Consider the following 26,236-nt stretch of genomic DNA (forward strand, 5'->3'; position numbering starts at 1 on the left):
CCTAAGAAACCACTGCAGCTCAGAAACTACCTTTGTCACCTGGAAATAAACATCAATGAATCACACCATTGAAGCTGGTAGTAGCAGAAAGTTAGAAACATTTTAACATGCATTGCTAAATCAACATTATTGTAGTTCTACCAGCTTTTAAACTATTTGAAACATTTATAAGACAAACTTGAAAGTAGACTGCAATATTCAGAACTTATCGAAACCATATCATCAGTTTTCCAATCTGTCTTTCCAAGGCACACCAAAAGCATGACTCTGTTTGTACACTGGACAGTGATATTACAAGCATAATATCCTATCAAACAGGACTGCAGAGTCTCCCTCTCCCCAGGAAATTCATACACAGGGAGGTTCAGAGGACAAGGAGCACTGTTCAGGTCATTACATAGAGCAATAGAATCACAGCCTGGCTCATGGTCCATCAAGATCCCAGCAGAAATGACAGCTCAACAGACCTTCTCTGAACACCCTGTACTCATCATGGCATAGAGTGTGGTCTTCCTTACAAGTCATTACAAGAGAAGCAGAGAAGAATCCTGGAAAGAACAACCTGTAAGCTAGCACACACTATTATTTCTGCTTGCTAAGCCTTCCCAGAGTCCCTCACTGGCTAACACCACCCTGGCAAGACTAAGAATATTATCAGCTCCCATACTGGGTGATCAGAGATCAAATTACTCAGATATCACAGAACTTTCTGTTCTGCCCTTCAAGCCCAGTAGACAGGAACTTAGTCCTGAAAGTTTGTATTTTAGTAAAGATTACTCAACTTTCTTAAAGTGTAACCCCGCCGGCAGGGTCAGCTATTCAGGGTCCTCTGCAGGGGCGCTATCCTGCAAGACATGAGATGAAAAAGAGGAAGGAAACCAAGCAAGATTCTATTGTCAAGGTCTCAGTTTATTGGGGTGAAAGTTACAGCTTATATACCCTTGAATGGGGTGGAGGTAGGGGTGGGCAGGAACTCTGCTGGGGTAACTGAAGGTCATCAGCCAGCACCTGGTGTAAGCCAAAGCATGTGATCCATTAGCATTGGAGTAAGGGGTGGGTTCCCTTAACAGATGTGATCCATTAGCATTGGAGTAAGGGGTGGGTTCCGGTAATGGATAGCCCTCAAGATAGTTTGGGATGAGGGGTGGGATCTCCGTAAACATCCTTAGGGCAATGACCTCTGCTATCCCTGTAAGGACGATGGTCCCTGACAAATCTATCCTTAGGAAAATGGTCCCTGACATTTACTCATCAAAAGCCCAGAGTCCTTTGTGTGCACATCACATTACATACTCAATGTCCAGTGCAGCCAACACATCACCTTCATACATGGAAAATCCTGCAGCCAAAAACAGGCTTTAATCACCTCCGGCCAGTGAGTCTCTTTCTAATAAAGGTGTGGGACACTCAAGGAAAACCAGGAAGGAATGAGTCACTTGTCCTCTCCCCAAATCTACAGTTCGTAAGGTGGTCCACAAATAATTGTTTCTGTCTCCTCTCCCCAAATCTACAGTTCGTAAGGTGGTCCACAGATAATTGTTTCTGTCCAGTTGCTCTAATTACTATAGTTTTCTTATTCTTTAATTTCCCCAATCAGCACATAGTGCTCAGCCCCTATGTCCACTAGAAAATCCACAGGGGTTCCCTCCACAGTCAAGGTTACCCTAGGTGCAGGGGAGGGGGTCCAAGCCCCGTCCCCTCTAATCTTCTTCCAGGGCCAGTACTTTAGAGGCCCTTTCTTGCTTTGGGCATTCTCTTGCCCAGTGTCCTTTTTCTTTGCAATAAGCACATCAGGTTCTATCTGTCTAGGTCCTATCTTCCTTTTCTCTCCTACCACTGCGGCCAAAATTCTATCAAATTTCTGTCTTGTCTATGATCCCTCTGGTTCTCTCTTCTGCCTCCTGCCACTCTCTCTTTTTTCTCTCGCTATCTCTTGCTTCTCTTCTTCAGTCTCTCACTTATGAAACATTTTCTCTGCCTCCTTAACCAAATCCTGAAAGATATAATCATGCAACCTTTCTAACCATTGTTAACTTTTCTTAATATCTGATGCTGAATGTTCTATGAAGGCCACAGCTACCACTGACCCTCAGAGGTTGGGTGAAAGGGAATATAACACCTGTAAGCCTTCTTTAAACATTTAAGAAACACAGATGGCACAGCCCCGCCATTATAGACTGTCAGCTGCTCCTACCTGCTTTAAGTTTGACCTTGAAAGCTTACACAGGGAACTAGATAAGGCCCTGTTTACAAGTTTTTCTAACAAAAATTTCTTGCTTTTTAGACAACATAACAAAAATCTCTCGTCTTTTAGACAATATAAATATAAAAACTCTTACCAAAGTCCTTTTTGGTGGTTCTTCTCAGTGAGGATGTATGGCTACATTTTAAACAAAAACGGCACATAAAATTAAACAAAAACGGCACATAAAATCCTGTACCAGTGTGAAACATTTAACCAGCCCCTATAAATGATGACACTTATAACTCATAGGATCTGAAAGAGTTCTTCACCTGCGGAGCCCAGCTTTGGTCAGCTTTGACCAAAGGTTTGAGGCATGCAACTCCCAGGGCAGGCAGAGGGAACTCATCCATCAGCATGGGGGTGGAGGTATGAAGCACTGGGGAAAAAAGATTGTTAACCTCTTTAGGCCATAGTGATTACCCTCAGATTTTTTGTTTGGTGTTTGAAATCCTATTGGGGTACATCCGCCTTGTACAATGGTGTCTGGCAGCCTCAATACCTTGTAACAGCAAAGCTGAATAGCCCAGCCATCCATACAAGCATGCTGCCCAGTAGCCACGTGATTGGGGCCGAGGCTGACTTTTTTAATGAAATATACACCTATGCTTATGGCCCTATTTCTAAAGTCTTGTAAGTGGTCACAATACCAAAGTCAAAGAAGTCATGATTTGAGTACGTCAGCATCAGTCTAAAGTCAGGAAAAAAGCACAACACACATACAGACAGACGGGACAAAGGCACCAAACAAAGACACAGCTTCAAGCTGCTTCACAGGTGTGACCCGCCACTTTCTAAATGAGATCGCTATCTACGTATGTCTCTACACAGAACTGACCACGCCATTCATGTGTCATACCACAGAACTGAGAAACGCCACCCGCATATATCACCAGACAACTGAACACACTACCTGCGTGTAAGACAAAACAGAGACTGAAGATATACAGACAAAGGCTAACAAAACTTAGAAAGACAAAACCATTGATCCAGGGTCAAAGTCACAAGTAAGAAAATAAAATACTGAAGACACACAAGACACGGAAACAAATGTCCGTCTCCACCGAGAGAGATAAAACCATTCCAGAAGTACAGATGGCTGAGAGGACATAGTTCCTCCAATCCAGGAGATCTACCATATCCTCACCAGTACCCAAACGGGAATCTCCCAGGCATCCCTGGGTACCTTCTCACCTCCCAGGAGGTCTCCCAGGCAGCAGTCAGTGATCTAGCAAGTCTGCTGATCATTCCCTTCAGCTCCCGAGATGTGAACGACTGCAAAACCGGTAATACAGAACCTGACCTCAGCTCGCATGGAAACACAAAGACACAGACAGGGCCGTAACCTCAAAATACAGAACCTGAACCTGAATTCAACCAAACTGGCACAGAAACACAAAATAAGTCACGACTGTACAGAACCTGAACCTGGATTCAACTGGCATGGAAACACACACATAGGCATGACTTTAAACTCGAATGTACAAACCTGAAACTGGCACAACTGGCACAAAAACACAAAAAGGACCTGGCATACAGACAGTCTCACCTCCAACCCCCAAGTGGGTCTTCGGAGATGAGGGCGGTCGCTAATCCCAGAAACCAGCCCCCGAATGAAAGACCCCCAGTGTGGGGAGACTCCCACTCAAGTCTCGGGATAACGACCCCCCCCCCAGTAACTCACAAGATACCATCCTTGCTGCAATCACACGAGGTTTAATGATGAGATGAGACGGGAACCAGTGCACTGGGGCTGAGACTCATAACCCACTCAGGGGAAGAGTTCAACCCCGAGTGACCAGGAGAAGGGGTTTTTAAGGGCAGAAACCATTGCCCAGTGATCCGAAAGGGGCAGGGAGGGTGTAGAAAATTTCGAGAATACCAGTGATGATCAAAAGGGGCAACTCCCTGCCTCTCAAGACTATTCCCAAAGTAATAATAAGCTAGTTCCTTTCTCAAGATTATTCTCAAGATTACAATCTAACTTTATCTTTAGCTAGTTCCTGAAACATAGTCACTGCACTGGCTAATCCTAGATTCCTGAATTTTCTCTCCCTGCTTAGATTTTTTGGCTATTTTCTTCCTGCTGGGGGTGGGGGAAACCTGGATTTATCCAGGGCTTTCTTTGGGGAGACCTGGTTTTATCCAGGTCTTTCAGCAATAAATTAGAAGACACTGATGGGTCATGGTAGGGCTTGAGGCAGAAAAGAATGTGGATATGATATAGTTATAATCTCAAGAAATTATTTTGAAAAGTTGAAACAGGATTTATGGCCATGTGCTCCAGAAACTAGGGATTTGTATTAGAGCACATCAAAGATATCTCAAACCTTTTATCTCAGGGTATATATCTAAAACCAGTAAAACAAACAGTCTTGTTGGACAAGGCCAAAACACTTCAATCTGATCTATTTTGGTTGAACTATTGTAACTATAGCAATTTGGTTTCATAAGGTCAGTCCAGATTCTTGACTGCCTGATCTGTGGACACCAAGAAATGACCATCAGGACATTTATGGAGCATCTAAAATTGATTACCTAGTTCCACATTGCTAATCTCAGCTAATGTTGAAGTAGGAAAATTCTCAACCACTGTACTGTCTCTCCCTTTCTGCACTGTGAATCTACCAGCTTCAAGCTTTGTCTATGCACTGAATTCTTGCACAGATCCCTCTTCATCTATAATCACACACTAGAACTCAAGAGAGACTGGAGGTCACTCATTAGCTGGCTTAGTTTTCCTTCTCATAGACCAGTCAAAGCCTAGTCCTGAAATCTACCCAGCACTGGGCAGCAGAGACAGGATTGGGTGTTTAAAGAAATTCTCACTTACCATGAGGAAACAATATTACAAGCTCATAGTCTCCCATGACAGGATGGCAGAGCCTCCCGCACATTCAACAAAGATCAGAGGCCAAGGGCCACTACCGAGGACACCACAAAGAACAACAGAACACTCAAGAACATAAATGCAAAAATACTCAACAAAATGCGTCAAACAAATCCAAGAACACTTTTTAAAAAATTCACCATGATCAAGTCAGCTTCATCCCACAGATCCAGCTCTTCTATTTTACTGAACTACTGTAACTACAGTAATTTGGTTTAATGGTAAGTTCAGTTCTTTATATAGATTCATGATCTGTGGACCAACAAAATGGCCAGACAGAACATTTATGAAATATCTAAAATTGATTACCTCACTACTCACTGCTAATGTCAACTGTTGTCACAGCAAAAAAGCTTTCACCCTCTTTCTTTCCCATCCCTTCTTCTGTTGTTACTACACTGGCTTTACAACTCAGTTCTTATACAGGTCCGACTTCAATAAAATCTACAGAAATTGGAAGATACTCATTCACTGATCTATTCCTCCTTCACACACACCAGACAAGGCCCAGCCTGGTAGGAGTTGCTGGACTGTCTTTGCAGCACTGGGTAGCAGAGGCAGGATTAGGTATTCACAGCAATTCTCAGTTACATAGTAAGAGGTAAGCCTGAGCTACAGGAGACATTAATCTAAACCAGTTGTTCTCAATCTTCCTAGTGCTTTGACCCTTTAATACAGTTACTCATGATGTAGTCAACCCCCACCTATAAAATTATTTTAGCTGGTACGTCATAACTATATTTTTGCTACTGTTATGAATTATAATATAAATATCTGTACTTTCTGATGATCTTAGGCCAGTCCTATGATAGGTTCATTTGATCACTCAAAAAGGAGTCATGACCCACCAGGTTGAGAACCACTGCTCTAAACTGATAATTTAAAAAACTGGGAAATATTGGAAAATAGAAACAAAGAGATTATAGCAGTAATGCCTTTGAAGAAAATGAAATCTAAAAACTGATAAACAATAGTTGACTTCTAAAAATGATAAAAAATTAATTGAACACTTAGTTATACTGACTTTGAAACAGAGTAGGTACTTCCCTGGTAGGGAGAATGCCATTAATAAAAGAATGCATGACTTTGTCCCATGAAAAATGTCAGCAGCTGAATGCTCTAAGCTGACACATGGAGTTACAGTAAATAGCATGTGTCTCAAACATCTGAGCTGATTAACTGTGTCAACCAAAATTGAACATATCTGCATGGGAGAGTTCACTAATTGGAAAATGGATACTTAGGAGTTCAAGATCTCCTCCCTAAACTGTATACCCACTGGTGTCTGTCTTCATTCACATGAAAGAAAATATTCTATGATGGAAAATTACACAGAAAGTCGCACACTGTGCCACATCAGGTCCTTCTTTGTTATAGAAACCCCTGCAGTCCATGGTCTTAAACTTCAGTCTAAGATCTAGGTATTGTCCAATGTGTTTACCACTGCAGTGTACATGGTACACTGTTTCTACTCTTCTGGTCTAAAGGGAGAAGCCATGCTCCACCCACAAATCCTTTCATTGTTATTGCAATGGATGCCCACAAAATGACTCAAACTGGTAATTTTAGAGCTCTGTGGTGCAGCAAGGGTAATGCCTTTTGAGGCAACAGACAGGATATAAGTCAACCTCAATCAATATAGGAGACATTGTTTAAATTGCTTCTCTAAAAGCAGAAAAATGCAGCTGACCTAAAATTAGTATACTTTCATGGAACACAGGATGTGACCCTGTAATGGCCCCTTCAGAAGCATGTTAGAGGTTTTTGATGGGGAAGTGGGTCTTTTGGCTGGTTGTAAATCATGGTTGTCTCATTTGTTATAGGAATGTACCTTAATGGCTTATTAATCCTGGTGAACAAACATTTGCATCTCATGATACTAATCTCTAACAGGCATGGTTAGTATACTATTTATCGTTGGGGAATTTGGGATGTAGCACTCCGTCACTTAAATTCTACTTTGTGTGACTTAATGTCTCCTAAGAACTGGTAAATCCTTATACCATTAATTCTACAATCAATTCTACTCTTCTACAACACAGTTTAGCAGCGGAGTGCTACTCTACACAGTAGAAACCTTTTACGAGCCCCACAAAATTAACTACAGATGGATCCTAAACATAAATGTTAAAAGTGCAGAACTTCTGAAGACACAGAAGAGACCAGTAGTCTCCGAGTTTGGAATATTTGTTGATTTCTCTTCACATGTGACACTATAAGCACTACAGGAACCACTATTTGCGGCTCCCAAAGCTATGCTCTGCGCTGAAACAGTGCCGGCCTTGAAGTTATTCAGAGGCTGCCAGCAGGGATCACTTAAAACTACTTAGGATGAGACAGGACGAGGCAGGAAGACAGTAAACTCTGTGTTTGTCCACTGGCTCCCACCCAGGCAGGAGAGGACCCACCACAACAGCAGCGAGCCTCAGTAGGCCGCTCCATCTAGTTTCAGGACAGGGACCTGCTAAGCCCAGGCACTCCTCTGCACGTGGGGACAGCAACCCCACCCCTACTCCTGCATACCAAGGCCGGCCACTCCTCCCCACATGGAGACATTGGCCCGTAACTCACCTTGGCCCACCATTCCTCCTGTCTGTGACGAGCAATCCCTCACTCAACGTGGTGAAGCTGCTGAGCTCACTCGCTCTCTCCCAACAAGGGAGACCAAGGCACGGTGCGGAAGCGAAACTATTATTTCTACCGGAAGCGCTAAACCGGAAGCCTGGCTCCCAGAAGAACCCTCCCATTTGACTGGTGGGTCTGCTGGAGACTCTGATTGGCTAGTGAGGTCTGAGTGACAGAACCAGGTGAGTAGAAGGGACACAGTGCAGCATTCCCAGCACTGGTGGCTAATTAGAATTCAACAGCAATTCTCTTGCTAACGTAAATCGGTTTTAAAAGGAAGTATACAAATTCAGAAAGGAGCTAATCAGACAACGTTGCACTAGAGGAACATTGGGTAACTCAAGAAAATTATAAACAACATCCACAGTGGTGTCGGGACTGATAACCACAGTTCCCGCTCTTCTATGAAAAGTCCTTGGATCTGAAGATAGGAAATAACCTTTTCCAAAAGCCCTGGCCCCACATCTTTACCAGCTCTCCCAAGCATATTCCTAAGATTAGAGACAGAGCTCTGTTATTGCTCTATACATCAGGGTCTTAGAGAAACCTCCCAAAGCATAGGCAGGTTGCTAAACTCAGAAAGGCCTGGTCACAAGTGTCTTCTAGAAGTTATGCACTTAGCATTTGATGTTGAGGTGTAAGGTCCGTTTGGAGTTAATTTGTGGAAGTTGTAAATGGCATCTCATGTACTATGTAGTACTCCACTACTCAGTCACAATGTAGAAGAGTAGAATTGGTGATATAAAGGATTGACCAATGCTTAGGAGATAGTGAGTTACACCAAGTAGAATTTACCTGAGGGAAGGCTGCCTCTGAAATACCCCAAAGACAAGTAGTATGTTAATCAGGAATGTTAGAGATTTGGATGCTAAGATGAAAATATATATTTACCTCTGTAGTGAAAACAACAAATGAGATGCTCATCTGTAGAGAGGATAGAGAGACCCCTGTGTAAAGAACTCTCTAGAGTCAGCTGGAGCATCACAGTATTAAGAGGGATTTCTTAGTTGTGTTGTGCTAGATGCTGTAAACATCAATTCCATTATGTTATGTTATGTATTTGCTGTTTTTTGGTATCAACTACATACTCACATTAAAATCCAAAAGCATTGTTACAGTAGAGATGCCATGTTTCATATGAAGAATGTCTTGTGTTTTGTTTTGCAGCAACAAAATCACCTTTGAGTACCATTTTTGTTGCAACTTTCTTCTGTGTTGCTGTTATTAAATTAGGCAATCAAAAGCAACTCAGGTAATGAACATGTTTATTTGGTGTTAACCCTATTTCACAATTCCTTGGACAGATAATCAAGCTATTAACTAAAGGCAAAATATGTGAAACCATTGTTTTCTGGCTTTGTCACTGTCTTATGCTCAGCTAGCTCTCCTATCTATCACAAGGTTGATTGTTCAGAGATATTACCAACTCAGTGAAAGAACCTTCCTATATCAATCAAAATCAACACACTCTCTCAGATACCTTAATCAGGTATTCTGATCTAGGCAAACTCTCAATTGTTATTTTCTCAGATCACTCTAAGCTATGTCATACTGATAGCTGAGGCTAATTAGAAGAGACAATAATATACAACAAGGTTTTAAAGATCCAAAGGCAGTGTACTAATCATACCAATCACTTAAGCAGCAAAAAACACAAATGAAGATAGATATAACAGGAAATGGAAAGAAACAAACATCTAAGATAAAGAAGAGAAAACTAAAACTGTCTCTCCACAGAAACTTCACTAACCAACAAAAACTCAAGGAACTAATAACATGAGAAATCTGAATAAAAAATTGGTGAGACCATTATTTTCCAGAAAATAAACAATATACTTAGATAACAATGAATAAAATCAACAACATAGATGGGTAGCACTGAAAAACAAAGACATATTATGCTTCTTTAAATAAAAATTATGAGATGATAACAAAAATCAAGCTCTAAAAAAAATCACTGACCAGCACTCATCCTATACACTTCAGTTCCTTATCCTTTACCAATAATAGAAGATGGCTTGGGTGAGGAGGGCTGTTCTACCGAAATTGGAGAGAAACCTTCTCATGCCTTAACTTCATGGAAAATAGTTTTGACTACTAAAAAAATAACATTATCTTATAATAAAGAAAAGTATGTCTGTTAGGATCACTTAGACAGCACTTTGATCCCCGATTGATGATTGCCTGTAAGTCTGCAATCAGAGTGAGGAAATGAAAACATTTTAAAACAAAATGCAAGATAACAGATTTTTTAAAAATTGGACACCTAAAGAAACTTGTTTTACTCTAATTGCTTTATAAGTCACAGGCATTTTTAAAAACAAGTTTATTGCTATTTTTTGCATATATTTGTGCAAGAGTGAGAATGTCTTCCATACATATACAAGTAACACAAAAAAGAGGAGTTCAGATGCCCTGGATCTGAAATGGTAGAGTTATGAGCCTCACAACTTGAGCGTAGGTATCTGAACTCAGGTCACCTACAAAATGAGTATGTGCTGAGCCACCTGCCAACATCCATAATACCTTTTATCCAATAAACCAAAAGTCTCTCACAGATTAACAAGAGCAACAAAACCTAAATAAAGAAGTAAATAAATGATCCTTGGAAATTAAGATGATGTGTATGGTAAATTTGAACCATAAATGAATACAGTACAATGACAATTCCCAACAATTTATAACAGGAAAGCTGATTACAAAGCTACATTCATATTGGAAGCACACAGAGAAATCAATGGGATTACATTCATAGGATTTTTAAATCAGAAGAATCAAAAGAAGAAAATGAAAGGGAGACAAACCATGAAATAAAAATACCATTTGTCTTAGTCAGAACACCCATTGCTGAGAAAAACACCATACTTTGGGTATTTTTATAAAGGAAAAAATTTAGTTGGGGAGGATTCTAGATTCAGAGATTTATTTCTATTTTTATTTTTAAACAATCTTCTTTTATGTATTAATCACAGTTCCCTTCCCTCCTGTCCTCTGACTCCTCCAATCTTCTCTACCCCACCCTCCATCCACAAATGTCTAAAACATATTACCAATACTTATTTGACTTGCATATTTCAAACCATCTCTCCATCTCTGAGAAAAAAACAACTTAGCCATGGCGGATCATCTATTTGGCATGTGTCTACTTTCACATTTGAAGAAAATGAAATCTAAAATATGATAACCAGTAATTGACTTCTTAAAATGATAAAAATCATTGAACACTTAGTTATACTGACTTTGAAACAGAGTAGGCACTTGCCTGGTAGGGAGAATGCCATTAGTAAGAGAGCGCATGACTTTGTCCCATGTAAAATGTTAGCTGCTGAGTAATGTATGCTGAAACATCGAGTTACAGCCAATGGCCTGTGTCTCAAGCATCTGAGCTGACTTAACTGTGTCAACCAGGATTGAAGATATCTGCATGGGAGAGTTCACTAATTGGAAACTAAAGATGTAGTAGTTCAAGCTATCATCCCTAAAATGTACACCCACTGCTGTCTGTCTTCATTCACACAGAGGAATTAATGTATGATGGGAAATTACACAGAAAGTCACACACTGTGCCCAATCAAGTCATTCTTTGTAATGAATAGCTCTGAAGATCACTCCCTTAAACTTCATTCTGTGATCTAGTTATTGTCCAGTCTTTTTCCCCCCTTCCAGTGTACACAGTATACTGTTCCTACTCTTCTGGTATGAAGGGAGAAACCATGTTCCATGCAAATCCTTTTATTGTTATTGCAATGGACGCAACAAGATATGACTCAAACTGGTAATTTTACAACTCTGTGGTGCTGCATACTTGTAATCCAAAAATTTATGGCAGTTATTCAAGAGGATAGCAAGGGTAATACCCTGTGGGGCTACAGACAGGATTCAAGTTGACCTCAATCAGTATAGGGAACATTGACTGTAAACTGTGTTTCTAAAAAGTGAAAAATGCAGCTGTTCTAGAATTATTATACTTTCATGGCACACAAGTTGTGACCCTGTAATGGCCCCTTGAGCAACATGTTAGAGGCCTTTGATGGGAAAGTGGGTCTTTTAGCTGATTGCAAATCATGGTTGTCTCATTTGTTATAGGAATGTACCTTAATGGCTTATTAATCCTGGTGAACAAACATTTGCATCTCATGATACTAATCTCTAACAGGCATGGTTAGTATACTATTTATCATTGGGGAATTTGGAATGTAGCACTCCGTCACTTAAATTCTACTTTGTGTGACTTAATGTCTCCTAAGAACTGGTAAATTCTTATAACATTAATTCTATTATCAATTATGCAATCCTACTTCACAGTTTAGCAGTGGAGTGCTACTCTACACATGAGAAACTGTTTATGAGCTCCACAAAATTAACTACACATGGATCCTAAACCTAAATGCTAAAAGTGCAGAACTTCTGAAGATACTGGAGAGACCAGTAGTCTCAAAGTTTGAAAAAGTTGTTGATGTCTCTCCACATGCGACAACATAAGCACTACAGGCACCACCATTTGCAGCTCCCAAAGCTCTGCTCTGTGCAGACAAAGCCTGGGCAGTGAATCAGAGGCTGCCAGCAGGGTATTTCAAGGATCACTTAGGACTATTTAGGATGAGGCAGGAACACACTAAACTCTGTGTTTGTCCACTGGCTCCCACACAGCCAGGGGAGGTCGTCCCACAACAGCCTCAAGCATCAGTAGGCAGCTCCACCTAGTTTGGGGACAGCAACCCCTCATCAGCCAAGCCCAGCCACTCCTCTGCACGTGGGGAGAGCAGCCACGTGCACCAAGGCCGGCAACTCCTCCACACCTGGGGACATTGGCCCCTTAATCACCCTGGCCCACTGCTCTTCCCAACTGTGGAGAGCAAACACTCACTCACCATGGTGCAGCTGCCGAGCTGATAAACTCTCCCAACAAGGAGAGACTGTACATGAGACTGTGATTTCTTCAGGAAGCGCTAAACGGGAAGGCTGGCTCCAGGAAGAACCCTCCAATTTGACTGGTGGGTCTGCTGGAAGCTCTGATTGGTTAGTGAGGTCTGAGTGACAGAAACAGGTGAACAGAAGGGACACAGCACAGCCCCAGCACTGGCTGCTAATCTAAAGACAGACCTATCCCAGATTGACTGAAGGTTTACATCAAATTCAACAGCAAGTGTCTTGCTAATGTAAATCAATGAGTTTGGTTTTAAAAGGAAGTATACAAATTCAGAAAGAGGCTAATCAGACAATGTTGCACAAGAAGAACATTGGGTAAATCAAGAACATTATAAACAAAGTCCACAGTGGTGTTGGAACCAGTTGATAACCACTTTTCACCCTTCAGGATAGCAAGGGCAGGCCTAAGAATTTAAAGTCCTTTACAGTAAGAAAAGTACATTTGAGGTATCATTTTTTTGTTGCAACATTCTTCTCTGTTGCTGTGATTAAATTCTCTATCAAAAAGCAACTCAGGTAATGAAGTTTCTCTGGTTGATATTCCTAGATCACAGTCCAACCTTCTGGGAGCTTAGGATATAAACTCAAGCTAATAAATGAAGGCAAAACATGGGGAAACGTTGCTTCCTAGCTTTCTCTCGTGTTGCAACAAAGCCTAAGCCATGCAGGGTTAATTATTGCTCCTGAGAAAGCACAGAGGCACCTACCTTTTCAATGTGGGTTATATGTTATACCCCAAAGAAATCAAGACTCAGAAGATAAAAATCAGGAAGGATGACTTAAAACTCAAAGGTTATTAGGAAATATACAATGGCCAAGGCCTTAACGTTTCTTAAAGGAGACCATCAGCCTTTAAATGAAATACTTAAAGGAGTCAGTGATCCAAATTATGACAGCTTTCAGAAGCTGCCAGACAGACTCTCTAACAGATACAGCAGGCTATACAGGAACAGCAGGTGTGCTAGATTGATTACAGCCAAACATGGCAAGCATGTATTTTACATACAAGACTGGCACCTACAGCAGTCTTATGGCAGAACGGACCACTGTTGTGGCTGCATCTGTCTGTATCACCAGTAAAAGTATTAAATCCTTATTTTGAAGCAGTAGCATGCTTAGCACAGAAAAGCAGAATGCAATCTAGAAAAAATTTTGTCAAAGAACGAGCTGTAATCAATGTCCCTTACACAGCAGCAAATTGAATGGTTATTTCAAAACAGTGATTCATGGGCAATTGCACTTGCTCAGTTTCAGGGTCAGATTAATAATCTTTTCCCAGCTGACTGGTTATTGCAGTTTACTCAACAGCATTCATTCATTTTTCCTAAAATAATAGCAAAGAATCCCTTGAGGGATGCTTTGTTGATTTTCACTGATGGCTCATCTAATGGAAAAGCTGTTTATGTAGTAAATGGTAAAGGACACGTGGTACAGACAGAACCAGCTTCAGCTCAAATAGTTGAGCTGCAGGCTGTAGCTCTGATATTTAAGAATTTTGATAATAAGGCTTTTAATCTATATACTGATAGCCTGTATATTTGAGGTATTGCAAATCTTGGAAACTGTGTCATATATAGAAACTAGTAATGAACAAGTTAAAATATTGTTTCAGCATACTCAGGAAGCAAAATAATTGCTATATCTCAGGTTGAACTTGCACAACAATCACATGCTTTGCACCATCAAAACAGCTTAAGTTTAAGAAAGCAATTTAAGCTAACCAGAGAAGCTGCCCGACAAATTGTGAAACAATGTGAAAGATGTCCACAATATTTACCTGTGTCTCATTTGGGGGTAAATCCCGGTGGACTGCTTCCTAACCATATATGGCAAATGGATGTCACTCACATTACTGAGTTTGGAAAATTGAGATATGTACATGTGACAATTGATACGTACTCAGGATTCATGATGGCCACAGCACAAACTGGGGAAGCTGCCAAACATGTAATAACTCATAGCTTAAAATGCTTTTCATGCATGGGAACCCCAAAGGTAATAAAGACGGACAATGGATTCGGATGTTAACAAAGCTTTTCAAAGATTTTGTACTCAATGGAATATCGTTAATAAAACTAGTATTCCATATAATCCTCAAGGACAAGGAATTGTGGAGTGTGCACATAGCTCCTTGAAAACACAACTCAAAAAATAATGACAGGAGAGTTGTATCCTCAGATGCCACACAATGCCTTAAATCGTGCATTGTTTACACTAGACTTTCTCAATACGGATGTCCAGAGTGATTAACTGCGAACAGATAGTGGCATAATGGTACAAAAACCTCATTTGCTAAAGCAAGGTGGAAGGATCCTTGCTCTGGAATTTGGAAAGGACCTGATCCCATCCTAATGTGGGGTCGAGGGCATGTCTGTGTTTTCTCACAGGATGAAAATCAAGCCAGATGGCTTCCAGACTGACTAATTCGATGCACTCAGCAGAAGGACAATGGACATGAGGACAGCTTAGCTGACAACTGCCCAGCAGAATTAAGGGAATGAGAAGAGCTCCAGGAGGAAAATGGTAACCCAGCCCACAGAGAGGAGCCTGATCTGGACCTGCAACTCGCTTTGTTAGTGATCCTGCTGAGATGAGATGACTGCAGTGTCTGCAGCTGGCTGTGGTGTGAAACTTGTTGCTTCAGAACTAAGATACAAACTGAACATTTGAGTGTTCTCAGTTTATGGGACACAGAACTCATTTTGAATAAAATATTAAACCTAAGAACACCTAAGCTTTCCCCTCAGGTAAATAAAGACTCAAAATAAAGAATGACTAAAACCCCTCTTCACTTAACCATGGGGCAGACTAAGGGTTTAACAGTTGCAGTGAATGAAAATGGGATTTAATAACAGCAAATGGTATTATACTCTTAACACTAATGACCTGATATTTACAGCTGCATAAGGTGAAGGGAAAAATCTGGTAATGACCAATAGTGCTAAATACATCGGTAATGACAGAAAAGAATTTGAAATTATGGTAACAAGCTACTTTAAAAACTCAGCAATAACACTTTGGTGCCTATATACAAAAGATGCTCAACCATGCCAAAAGCACATGTGCTCAACCATATTCACAGCAAAATTACTTAATCATACACAGAATCTGAAAACGACCTAAATGTATCCCTTCGACACACATCATAAATGAGATAGCCACAAATACCACAAATCTCTTTGAGTAATTCTAATCACACAAATTTAAAAACCTGTATAACAAAAACTTTGAATCTCTGAAGGAAGAAATTTAAGTCAGGCAATGGAAAGATCTCCGATTCTCTTGTAAAAACAGCGACAACATAGGAAAATTGACAATCTTACTGAAAGCAATCCACAGATTTAATGCAAATGCCCATTAAATTCTAACAAAAATCTTCAGACTTCGAAAAAACAACCCTCAACCTTATGAGAAAGGACAAAATCAGGATAGCCTAAACAATCTTTAAATCCTGTACAATCAAGGAACTTTTGAATGTATTACTTTAAACTTTACTACAGAGCCACAGTACTGAAATGAACACACCTTGACTACAAATTCACCTGCCTACAAACAGCAGACTTTTGACAGAGAAGCAAAATTGTGAAACAGAAAAGCATTTTAACCTGCTTATCATAGAGGCTAGCTTAATTTAAACCCTTTTTCTCCAGGCTCACTTTGTTAGCCTGCCTTCCGGAGCTCTGGTGGGCAGATTTTTAAATATCTCTTTTATTTTAACTTGTAAAACATAAAATTAGAAGAATTTTTGAATCCTCTCCTCTGTTCTATAGACTGTGAGGTTAAATTTGCTCTCTAAACTTACTCTTGCTCCTGCTTGCCTTTTACCCATAGGTGGGTTGTATTAGCTGGCTACTGTGAGCACATGGCTCCTCAATCTCAGAGGTAATTAGTTGATTCTTAGGCCAAAAGTGATTTTTCCTTCACCTTTGCTACTAATTTAGCAAGTAATAAAAGTTTCAATTCTGCATCTATCACGCTTACAGATTCTTAATAACTCTCCAATTGTTCCTGTCCCATTCTCAATATCAAAAATTACAGTTAAAAAGTTGAAACAAGCTTCATGCTCATGTGCTCCAGAGACTAGGGATCTGTATTGGAGCACACCAAGTAAAACATCATTCTCTGAGGGTATATAGTGATGTGAAGCAGGACCACACCTTTTTATCTAGTTGTTCTAGTTTGCTTGAGCTACTGTAACTACAGTAATTTGGTTTAATAAGTTCAGTTTTTATACAGATTCTTGAATGCATGGTTTGTGGTGAGTTACTACTCATTGCTAATGTCAACTACTGTCACAGCAGAAAAGCTTTCTCCCTCTTATTTTGCCCATTCCTTTTTCTGTTGTGACTATGCTTGCTTTACAGCTGGTCAGTGAACTAAATTCTTACACCTAAGAAAGCTCTGGAGGTCAGAAACTACCTTTGTCCCCTGGAACTAAACATCAATGAATCACACCATTGCAGTTAGTGGTAGCAGAAAGTTAGAAACATCTTAACATGCATTGCTAAATGAACATCACTGTAGTTCTACCAGCTTTTAAACTATTTGAAACATTTATAAGACAAACTTGAAAGTAGACTGCAATATTCAGAACTTCTAGAAACCATATCATCAGTTTTCAAATCTCTCTTTTTACATCACACCAAAAGCATGACTCTGTTTGTACACTTGTAAGTTCACAATGAAATCTGTAGAAATTGGAGGATACTCATTCACTGATCTATTCCTCCTTCACACAGACCAGTCAAGGCCCAGCCTGATAGGAGTTGCTGGGCTGTCTTTGCAGCACTGGGTAGCAGAGGCATGATTAGGTATTCAGAGCAATTCTCAGTTTCATAGTATGAGGTAAGCCTGAGCTACAGGAGACATTAATCTAAACCAGTTGTTCTCAATCTTCCTAGGGCTATGAACCTTTAATACAGTTACTCATGATGTAGTCAACCCCCCTATAAAATTATTTTTGTTGCTACTTCATAACTATATTTTTGCTACTGTTATGAATTATAATATAAATATCTGTACTTTCTGATAATCTTAGGCCAGTCCTATGATAGGTTCATTTGATCACTCCAAAAAGTCATGACCCACCAGGTTGAGAACCACTGCTATAAACTGATAATTCAAAACTTGGGAAATATTGGAAAATAGAAACAAAAAGATTATAGCAGTAATGCATTTGAAGAAAATGAAATCTAAAAACCGATAAACAATATTTCACTTCTAAAAATGATAAAGATAACTGAACACTTAGTTATACTGACTTTGAAACAGAGTAGGCTTCTCCTGGTAGGGAGAATGCCATTAATAAGAGAATGCATGACTTTGTCCCATGTAAAATGTTAGCTGCTGAGTGCTCTAAGCTGACACATGGAGTTACAGGCAATAGCCTCTGTCTCAAACATCTGAGCTGATTAACTGTGTCAACCAAGACTGAACATATCTGCATGGGAGAGTTCACTAATTGGAAAATGGATACTTAGAAGTTAAAGTTCTCCTCCCTGAACTGTACACCCACTGGTGTCTGTCTTCATTCACATGAAAGAAAATAATGTATGATGGGAAATTATACAGAAAGTCACACACTGTGCCCCATCAGGTCCTTCTTTGTTATGGAAACCCCTGCAGTCCATGGTCTTAAACTTCAGTCTAATATCTAGCTATTGTCCAGTGTGTTTAACCCTGCAGTGTACACAGTGCATTGTTCCTACTCTTCTGGTCTGAGGGAGAAGCCTTGCTCCACACACAAATCCTTTTATTGTTATGCCAATGGATGCCCCACGATATGGCTCAAACTGGTAATTTCAGAGCTCTGTGGTGCAGCAAGGGTAATGCCACTTCCTATGTATAACCCCAGTAGCACAGTCAACAAGAGCAACAGTGAATAAATGGGACATCATGAAGCTGAGAAGCTTCTGTAAAGCAAAGGAAACTCTCATTAAGACAAAAAGGCCTCCTACTGAATGGGAGATCTTCACCAACCATGCATCAGAAAGAGGTCTGATCTCCAAAATAGATAAAGAACTCAAGAAACTGGACGTGAAAATTCTGGTTCTGGCACTGACTTCTGGTCATCCTTACAGCTCCTTAGAGCAAAACAAGAGAATCCTGAAAGAACCTGTAAAGTACCTCCTATTGGTGCTCCAGATTGCCAACCAGAGTCCCTCATTGGCTAGGACAACCCAGCTAGGATTCAAGACATTAGCAGTTACCCTACAGGATGAGCAGAGATCAAATGTCTCAGAAGGCAAAAATCTTCCAGGTTTGTCCTTCCACACTATGGTCAACAAGATCATAATCATGGAATTTAAAGTTTAGTAAAATCTTCTATCTCCCAGAGCACTTTCTGTTCCTCCTCCAAACAAATGGGTCCTATCTGTACATATTCCATTATACACTCATGACCCCTTGAGCAGCATGTTCGAGGTCTTTGACTGGGAAGTGGGTGTTTTGGCTGGTTGTAAATCATGGTTGTCTCATTTGTTATAAAAATATACCTTAATGGCTTATTTATCCTGGTGAACAAACATTTGCAACTCATGATACTAATCTCTAACAGACATGGTTAGATTACTACTTATCTTTGGGGAATTTGGAATGCAGCCCTCCCTCACTTAAATTCTACTTGGTGTGACTTAATGTCTCCTAAGAACTGGTAACTTCTTATACTATTAATTCTATTATCAATTATGCTCTCCTACTTCACAGTTTAGCAGTGGAGTGATACTCTACACAAGAGAAACCATTTACGAACTCCAAAAAATTAACTACAGAAGGATCCTAAAATTAAATGTTAAAAGTGCAGAATTTCTGAAGATACTGGAGAGACCTGTAGTCTCCAAGTTTGGAAAATTTGGTGATATCTCTCCACATGCAACAACATAAGCACTACAGGCACCACCATTTGCAGCTCCCAACACACTGCTCTGTGCAGAAACAGCCCAGGCAGTGAAGTTATTCAGAGGCTGCCAGCAGAGTGTTGCAAGGATCACTTAGGACTACTTAGGACAAGGCAGGAACACACTAAACTCTTGTGTTAGTCCACTGGCTACAACCCAGTCAGGGGAGGATGCACCACACAGGCCGTAAGCCTCAGCAGGCTACTCTACCTACTTTGGGGTAGTGGACCCTCACCCACCAAGCCCAGCCACGGCTCTGCACGTGGGGAGAGCAGCCACATGCACCAAGGCCGGCCACCCCTATGCACCCGAGGACATTGGCCCCATACTCACCTTGACCCACAGCTCCTCCCATCTGTAGAGAGCAACCATTTATTCACCAATGTGCAGCTGCCGTGCTGACAAACTCTCTCCACACAAGGGAGCCCAAGACACAGTGCATGAAAGAGACAGTGATTTCTTCAGGAAGCACTAAACTGGAAGCCTTGCTCCCGGATGAACCCTCCCATTTGACTGGTGAAGGCTCTGATTGGATATTGAGGTCTGAGTGTCAGAACCAGGTGAGCAGAAGAAATATAGCACAGTGTTCCCAGCACTGGCTGCTAATCTAAACACAGACAAATCCCAGATTGGCTTGAGATATAAGTAAAATTCAACAGCAAGTGTCTTGTTAATGTAAATCAATGGGTTTGGTTTTAAAAGAAAGTATATAAATTCAGAAAGAGGCTAATCAGACAATGTTGCACAAGAGGAACTTTGGGTAAATCAAGAACATTATAAACAAAGTCCACAGTGGCGTTGCAACTGATAACCACAGTTTTTTTTTTTTTTGGTTTTTTTTTTTTTTTTTTTGGTTTTTCGAGACAGGGTTTCTTCTGTAGCTTTTGGAGACTGTCCCAGAACTAGCTCTTGTAGCCCAGGTTGGCCTCGAATTCACAGAGATCCACCTGCCTCTGCCTCCCAAGTGCTCGGATTAAAGGCGTGTGCCAACGCAGCATGGCTCTGATAACCACAGTTTTTACCCTTCTGTGAAAAGTCATGGATCCTAAGGATCTGAAACAACCCTTTTCCATAGGCCCTTGCCCCACATCTTTACAAGCTCTCCCAAGCATATTTCTGAGATTAGAGACAGAGATCTGTTGTTGCTCTATACATCAGGGCCTTAGAGGAACCTCCCAAAGCCTAGGCAGGTTGCCAAAGTCAGAGAGACATAGTTTCAAGTATTTCATAGAAGTTCTGCACTTAGCATTTGACATTTAGGTATAAGGTCCATTTGGAGTTAATTTGTGGAAGTTGTAAATGGCATCTCATGTACCATGCAGTACTCATAGAATTGGTGACATAAAGGACTGACCAATGCTTTAGTAGAGAGTAAAGCCACACCAAGTAGAATTTAACTGAGGGAGTGCTGCCTCTGAAATACCCCCAAAGACAAGTAGTATGTTAATCAGGACTATTAGAGATTTAGATGTTAATATGTAAATGTTTATTTACCTTTTGTGTATACATGTCTGTAGTGAAAACAGAAAATGAGATTCTCACACATAGAAAAGATAGAGAGTCTGCCTGTGTTAATCTCTACAGTAAGCTGGAGCATCATAGTTTTTTTTTTAATCAGTAATTTCTGTTTTAATAATACATATTACTATCAAACCTGAAGAGGATACCTTAGAATAGAAACAGTTTCCCCATCTTTTTTTAATTAATTAATTTATTTATTATGTATACAATATTCTGTCTGTGTGTATGCCTGAAGGCCAGAAGAGGGCACCACACCTCATTGCAGATGGTTGTGAGCCACCATGTGGTTGCTGGGAATTGAACTCAGGACCTTTGGAAGAGCAGGCAATGCTCTTAACCACTGAGCCATCTCTCCAGCCCCTGGAGCATCATAGTTTTAAGAGGGATTTCTTAGTTGTGTTGTACTGGATACTGTAAACATCAATTCCATGATATTTTGTTAGATATTTGCTGTTTCTTGATATCAACTACATACTTACATTAAAATTCAAAAGCATGGTTATATTAGTGATGCCATGTATCATATGAAAAATGTCTTGTATTTTATCTAAGGTTTAGTTGAACAGTTTGTACCTAGGAAATACAATTTTATTACATTATCTTATACAGTTTCTATTCAGTTTTGTTTTATTTGTTGTTGCTCACAATATCTTAAGAAAAACAATTGGCACTTTTCCATGATCACCAGTGGCTGCTTACAAAGGATGACCACCACCAGGTTTGCTGACTGTTGATATTCCATCATGAAAGAAAGTATCCCTTCCATCTGAGTACACAGCCTATTTTCCAGGCAAATATATGCAATTCATCCCTAATGACATGTGACCTTGTGGTTTTAGGAATGAGCTAGAGTACATAGCCAGGAAAAGAATTGGGTAAATGTAAATTCTGTGTATGCAGCTATGAGAAAGCCATCTTTAAAAGTGGGAATTTACCTTGAGTGCTATCAGGCTTACATACTATGTCCACTGAGAAATGTATTGTAATGGAGAGTATATAAACAATAAGAGTGATCAATGTGATTATAAAAAAAAATATTGTACAGATTGATATGAAAAGACTTCCTGCTGGAAAGTGGTGGTGTACATCTTTAATCCCAGCACTTGGGAGGCAGACACAGGCAGATCTCTGAGTTCAAAACCAGAAGAAAACCAAAACTAAAAAAAAAATAACTTACAAAAAAGGTATAACAATCAAGAATGTGAACAATATTTAAGATAAATATTTAGAAAAATAGAATAATTTAAAATCTGCTTCCTGTCACAAGAATTATAGCAAAAGATATAGATTCTGCCGTATCTACCTGCCCAACACTATCCACACCTGAGAAACCTTGGTAGCTCCTTTCATCCTCTGAAACTAAACATCACTGAATCATATCATTGTGGTTGGTGATACCAAAAGTTAGAAACATTCTAATCATGTATTGCCAAAAGAAAATCAACACTACCATTGTTCTACCACCTTTTAAATTATTTGAAACATTTATATTACAAACTTGAAAGTGGAATGCAATACTCAGAAATTCTAGAAACCACACCAATAGTTTTCCAATCCTTCTTCCCACTGAACACCAAAAGCATGCCCCTATGTGTACATTAGACAATGATATTACAAGCATAATATCATACCATACTAGAGCTGCATTATTTCTCTTCCCAGAAAATTCATACACTGGGAGACTCAGAGGACAAGGACCACTGGCCAGGTCAATACATAGACCAACAAAAACATAGCCTGGTTCATAGTCCATTCAAATCCCAGCAGAACTGACAGCTCAAGAGATCGTCTCTGAACACCCTGCATGCACCATGGCATAGCTAGTGGTCTTCCTTAAAACTCATTACAACACAAGCAGAGAAGAATCCTGGAAAGAACCACCTGTAAGCTAGCTACAAATATTATTCCTGCTTGCTAAGCCTTCCCAGAGTCCCTCACTGGCTAATGCCACCCAGCTGGGCCTCAGAATATTTTCAGTTCCCCTACTGGGTGATCAGAGATCAAATTACTCAGATATCACAAAAATTTCTGCTATGCCATTCCAGTCCAATGCACAGGGCCCTAGTCTAGAAAGTTAGTATATCTGAGAGCATATCCTGTTGCTCATCCGAAGCACAGGGTCCTTTATGTAGACATCCCATCATATGCTCCATGTACAGTGCAGCCAATCCATCGCCTCTTACCTAGGATATCCTGCAGCCAAACACAAGTCACAGTCACAACTGTTGTTAAAGAAAAGCAGGCCATGAATTAGAAGACACTGAGGAGTCATGGTAGGGCTTGGGCAACTATAGCAATTTGGTTTCATAATAAGGTCCGTCCAGATTCTTGATTGCCTGGTCTGTGGACATCAAGAAATGACCATCAGGACATTTATTGAGCATCTAAAATTGATTACCTAGCTTCATATTGCTAATCTCAACTACTGTTGAAGTAGGAAAGTTCTAAACCACTGTCCTGTCTCTCCCTATCTGCACTGTGAATCTACCAGCTTCAAGCTTGGTCTATGTACTCAATTCTTGCACAGATCTCTCTTCATCTAAAATCACACACTGAAAGTCAGAGAGACTGGATGTCACTCATTAGCTGGTTCATTTTTCCTTTTTACTGACCAGTCAAAGCCCAGTCCTGAAGAAATTGTAGGAATATCTACCCAGCACTGGGCAGCAGAGGCAGTATGAGGTGTTTAAAGAAATTCTCAATTATATAGCACAAGGCAACAATATCACAATCTCCCCAATACTCAACAAAGGTCAGAGGCCAAGGGACACTTCCGAGGTCACGACAAAGAACAACAGAAAACTATCTGGTTCATGGTTCATCCCTGTACAAGCAGCCCTGACAGCTCAGCCAACCTGCTCCAGTGTAGCCAACCCTTTACTTCATAGCTGGGAAGTCCTGCAATCAAACACAGGTCACATTCAAACAGTAATTGCTGTTAAACAAAAAGAAGCCATGAATTAGAACACAATGAAGGGTATATGACAGGGCTTGAAGGCAGAAAATAGTGGAAATAATGTATTTATGATCCTGAAAAATTCTGTTCAAAAGTTGAAACAGGCTTTATGGTCATGTGTTCCAGAGACTATGGATTTGTATTAAAGCAAATAAAGTATTACTACCATCATTTCTCTCAGAGTATACATCTTAAACCTGAAAAATAAATCATGGGAGGCAGGGATACACCATTTTATTCAGCTCTTCTATTTTACTTGAACTACTGTAACTACAGTAATTTGGTTTAATGATAAGTGATTTATATAGATTCTTGTATGCATGGTATGTGGACCCATGAAATGGCCAGACAGGACATTTATGGAAAATATAAAATTGATTACCTCACTACGTACTGCTAATGTCAACTACTGTCACAGCAAGAAAGTTTTTACCCTCCTTCATGGCCATCCTTTGTCTATTGTGACTACACTCGCTTTACACTTGGTCAGTGAACTCAATTCTTACATAGATTCCACTTCACTTGTAAATTCAAAATAAAATCTACAGAAATTGGAGGAGACTCATTCACTGATCTATTCCTCCTTCACACAGACCAGTCAAGGTCCAGCCTGATAGGAGCTGCAGGACTGTCTTTGCAGCACTGGGTAGCAGGGGCAGGATTAGGTGTTCACAGCAATTCTCAGTTACATAGTATGATGCAAGCCTGAGCTAGAGGACACATTAATCTACACCAGTTGTTCTCAATCTTCCTATTGCTAGGACCCTTTAATACAGTTACTCTTGATGTAGTGATCTCCCCACCTGTAAAACTATGTTCAATACTACTTCATGAATGTATTTTTGCTAGTTATGAATTATAATATAAATATCTGTACTTTCTGATGGTTTTAGCCCAGTCCCGTGATAGGTTCATTTGATCCCCCAAAATGAGTCATGACCCACCAAGTTTGAGAATCACTGCTCTAAGCTGATAAAAATAAATAGATGAATAAATAAACAGCACTTACAAATGGAATTAAATTCAAAAACTGGGAAACATTGGAAAATAGAAACAAAGATTATAGCAATACTGCCATTGAATAAAGTGAAATCTGAAAACTGATAACAATATTTCAATTCTAAAAACAATAAAAATAATTGGACACTTAGTTATACTAACTTTGAAACAGAGTAGGTACTTCCCTGGTAGGGAGAATGCCATTAGTGAGAGAAAAAATGACTTTGTCCCATGAAAAATGTTAGCTGCTGAGTGCTCTAAGCTTAAACATGGAGTTACAGCCAATGGCCTGTGTCTCAAGCACATGAGCTGATTAAATGTGTCAACCAAGATTGAACATATTTGCATGGGAGAGCTCACTAATTGGAAAATGAATACTTAGGAGTTCAAGTTATCCTCACTAAACTGTACACCCACCAGTGTCTGTCTTCATTCACATGGAAGAAAATAATGTATAATAGGAAATTCCACAGAAAGTCACACACTATGCCCCATCAGGTCCTTCTTTGTTATGGTAACCCTACAGTCCATGGCCTTAAACTTCAGTCTAAGATCTAGCAATTGTCCATGTGTGTTTACCCCTGTAGTGTACACAGTACACTGTTCCTACTCTTTTGTTCTGAGGGGGAAGCCATGCTCCTCACACCAATCCTTTTATTGTTATTTGTTGGGGCAGCTGGCCCAATCCCTGCGTTCAGGGGCGTGGCTGCTCCAGCGGGGTAGCATTCCCCTTAAATAGGATTGGGGAGCCGGAAGGTGCCCCGTTCCTTTGCGCTGCCCTGCGCGCGCTCACCTTCGGCTTCGCTGGACCCTTGGTTCTGTAAGTTCCCTTGTCTCCCCTTATATTAAAATTGAGTAATTATAAAAGGACTATTTTTGGTTATTTCCAATCTTCGCCGCTTCAGTTATTGCAATGGACACCCCACAATATAACTCAAACTGGTAATTTTATAACTGTGGTACAGCAAGGGTAATGTTGTGTGGGGCTACAGACAGGAAACAAGTCCACCTCAACCAGTATAGGGGACACTGACTCTAATTTGCTTTTCTAAAAGCTGAAAAATGCTGCTATTCTAAAATTATTATACTTTCATGGCCCACAGGTTGTGACCCTGTAATGGCCCCTTCAGCAGCATGTTAGAGGCCATTGATGGGGAAATGAGTCTTTTGGCTGGTTG

The 26,236-nt window shown here is 40.2% G+C and overlaps 1 long non-coding RNA gene across 1 annotated transcript in view; it reads right to left on the minus strand.

Annotated features, from left to right (window-relative positions):
• LOC119827285 overlaps positions 1-26,236 on the minus strand; it is a 40,730-nt gene that overhangs the window by 2,393 nt on the left and 12,101 nt on the right. Inside the window, exon 2 of the long non-coding RNA XR_005287581.1 lies at positions 2,340-2,380. This is a non-coding gene — a long non-coding RNA (uncharacterized LOC119827285). The remainder of the gene's footprint in view (positions 1-2,339; positions 2,381-26,236) is intronic.

This window comes from Arvicola amphibius, chromosome 12 (genome assembly GCF_903992535.2).
Source record: "Arvicola amphibius chromosome 12, mArvAmp1.2, whole genome shotgun sequence".
NCBI classification, from domain to species: Eukaryota; Metazoa; Chordata; class Mammalia; order Rodentia; family Cricetidae; genus Arvicola; species Arvicola amphibius.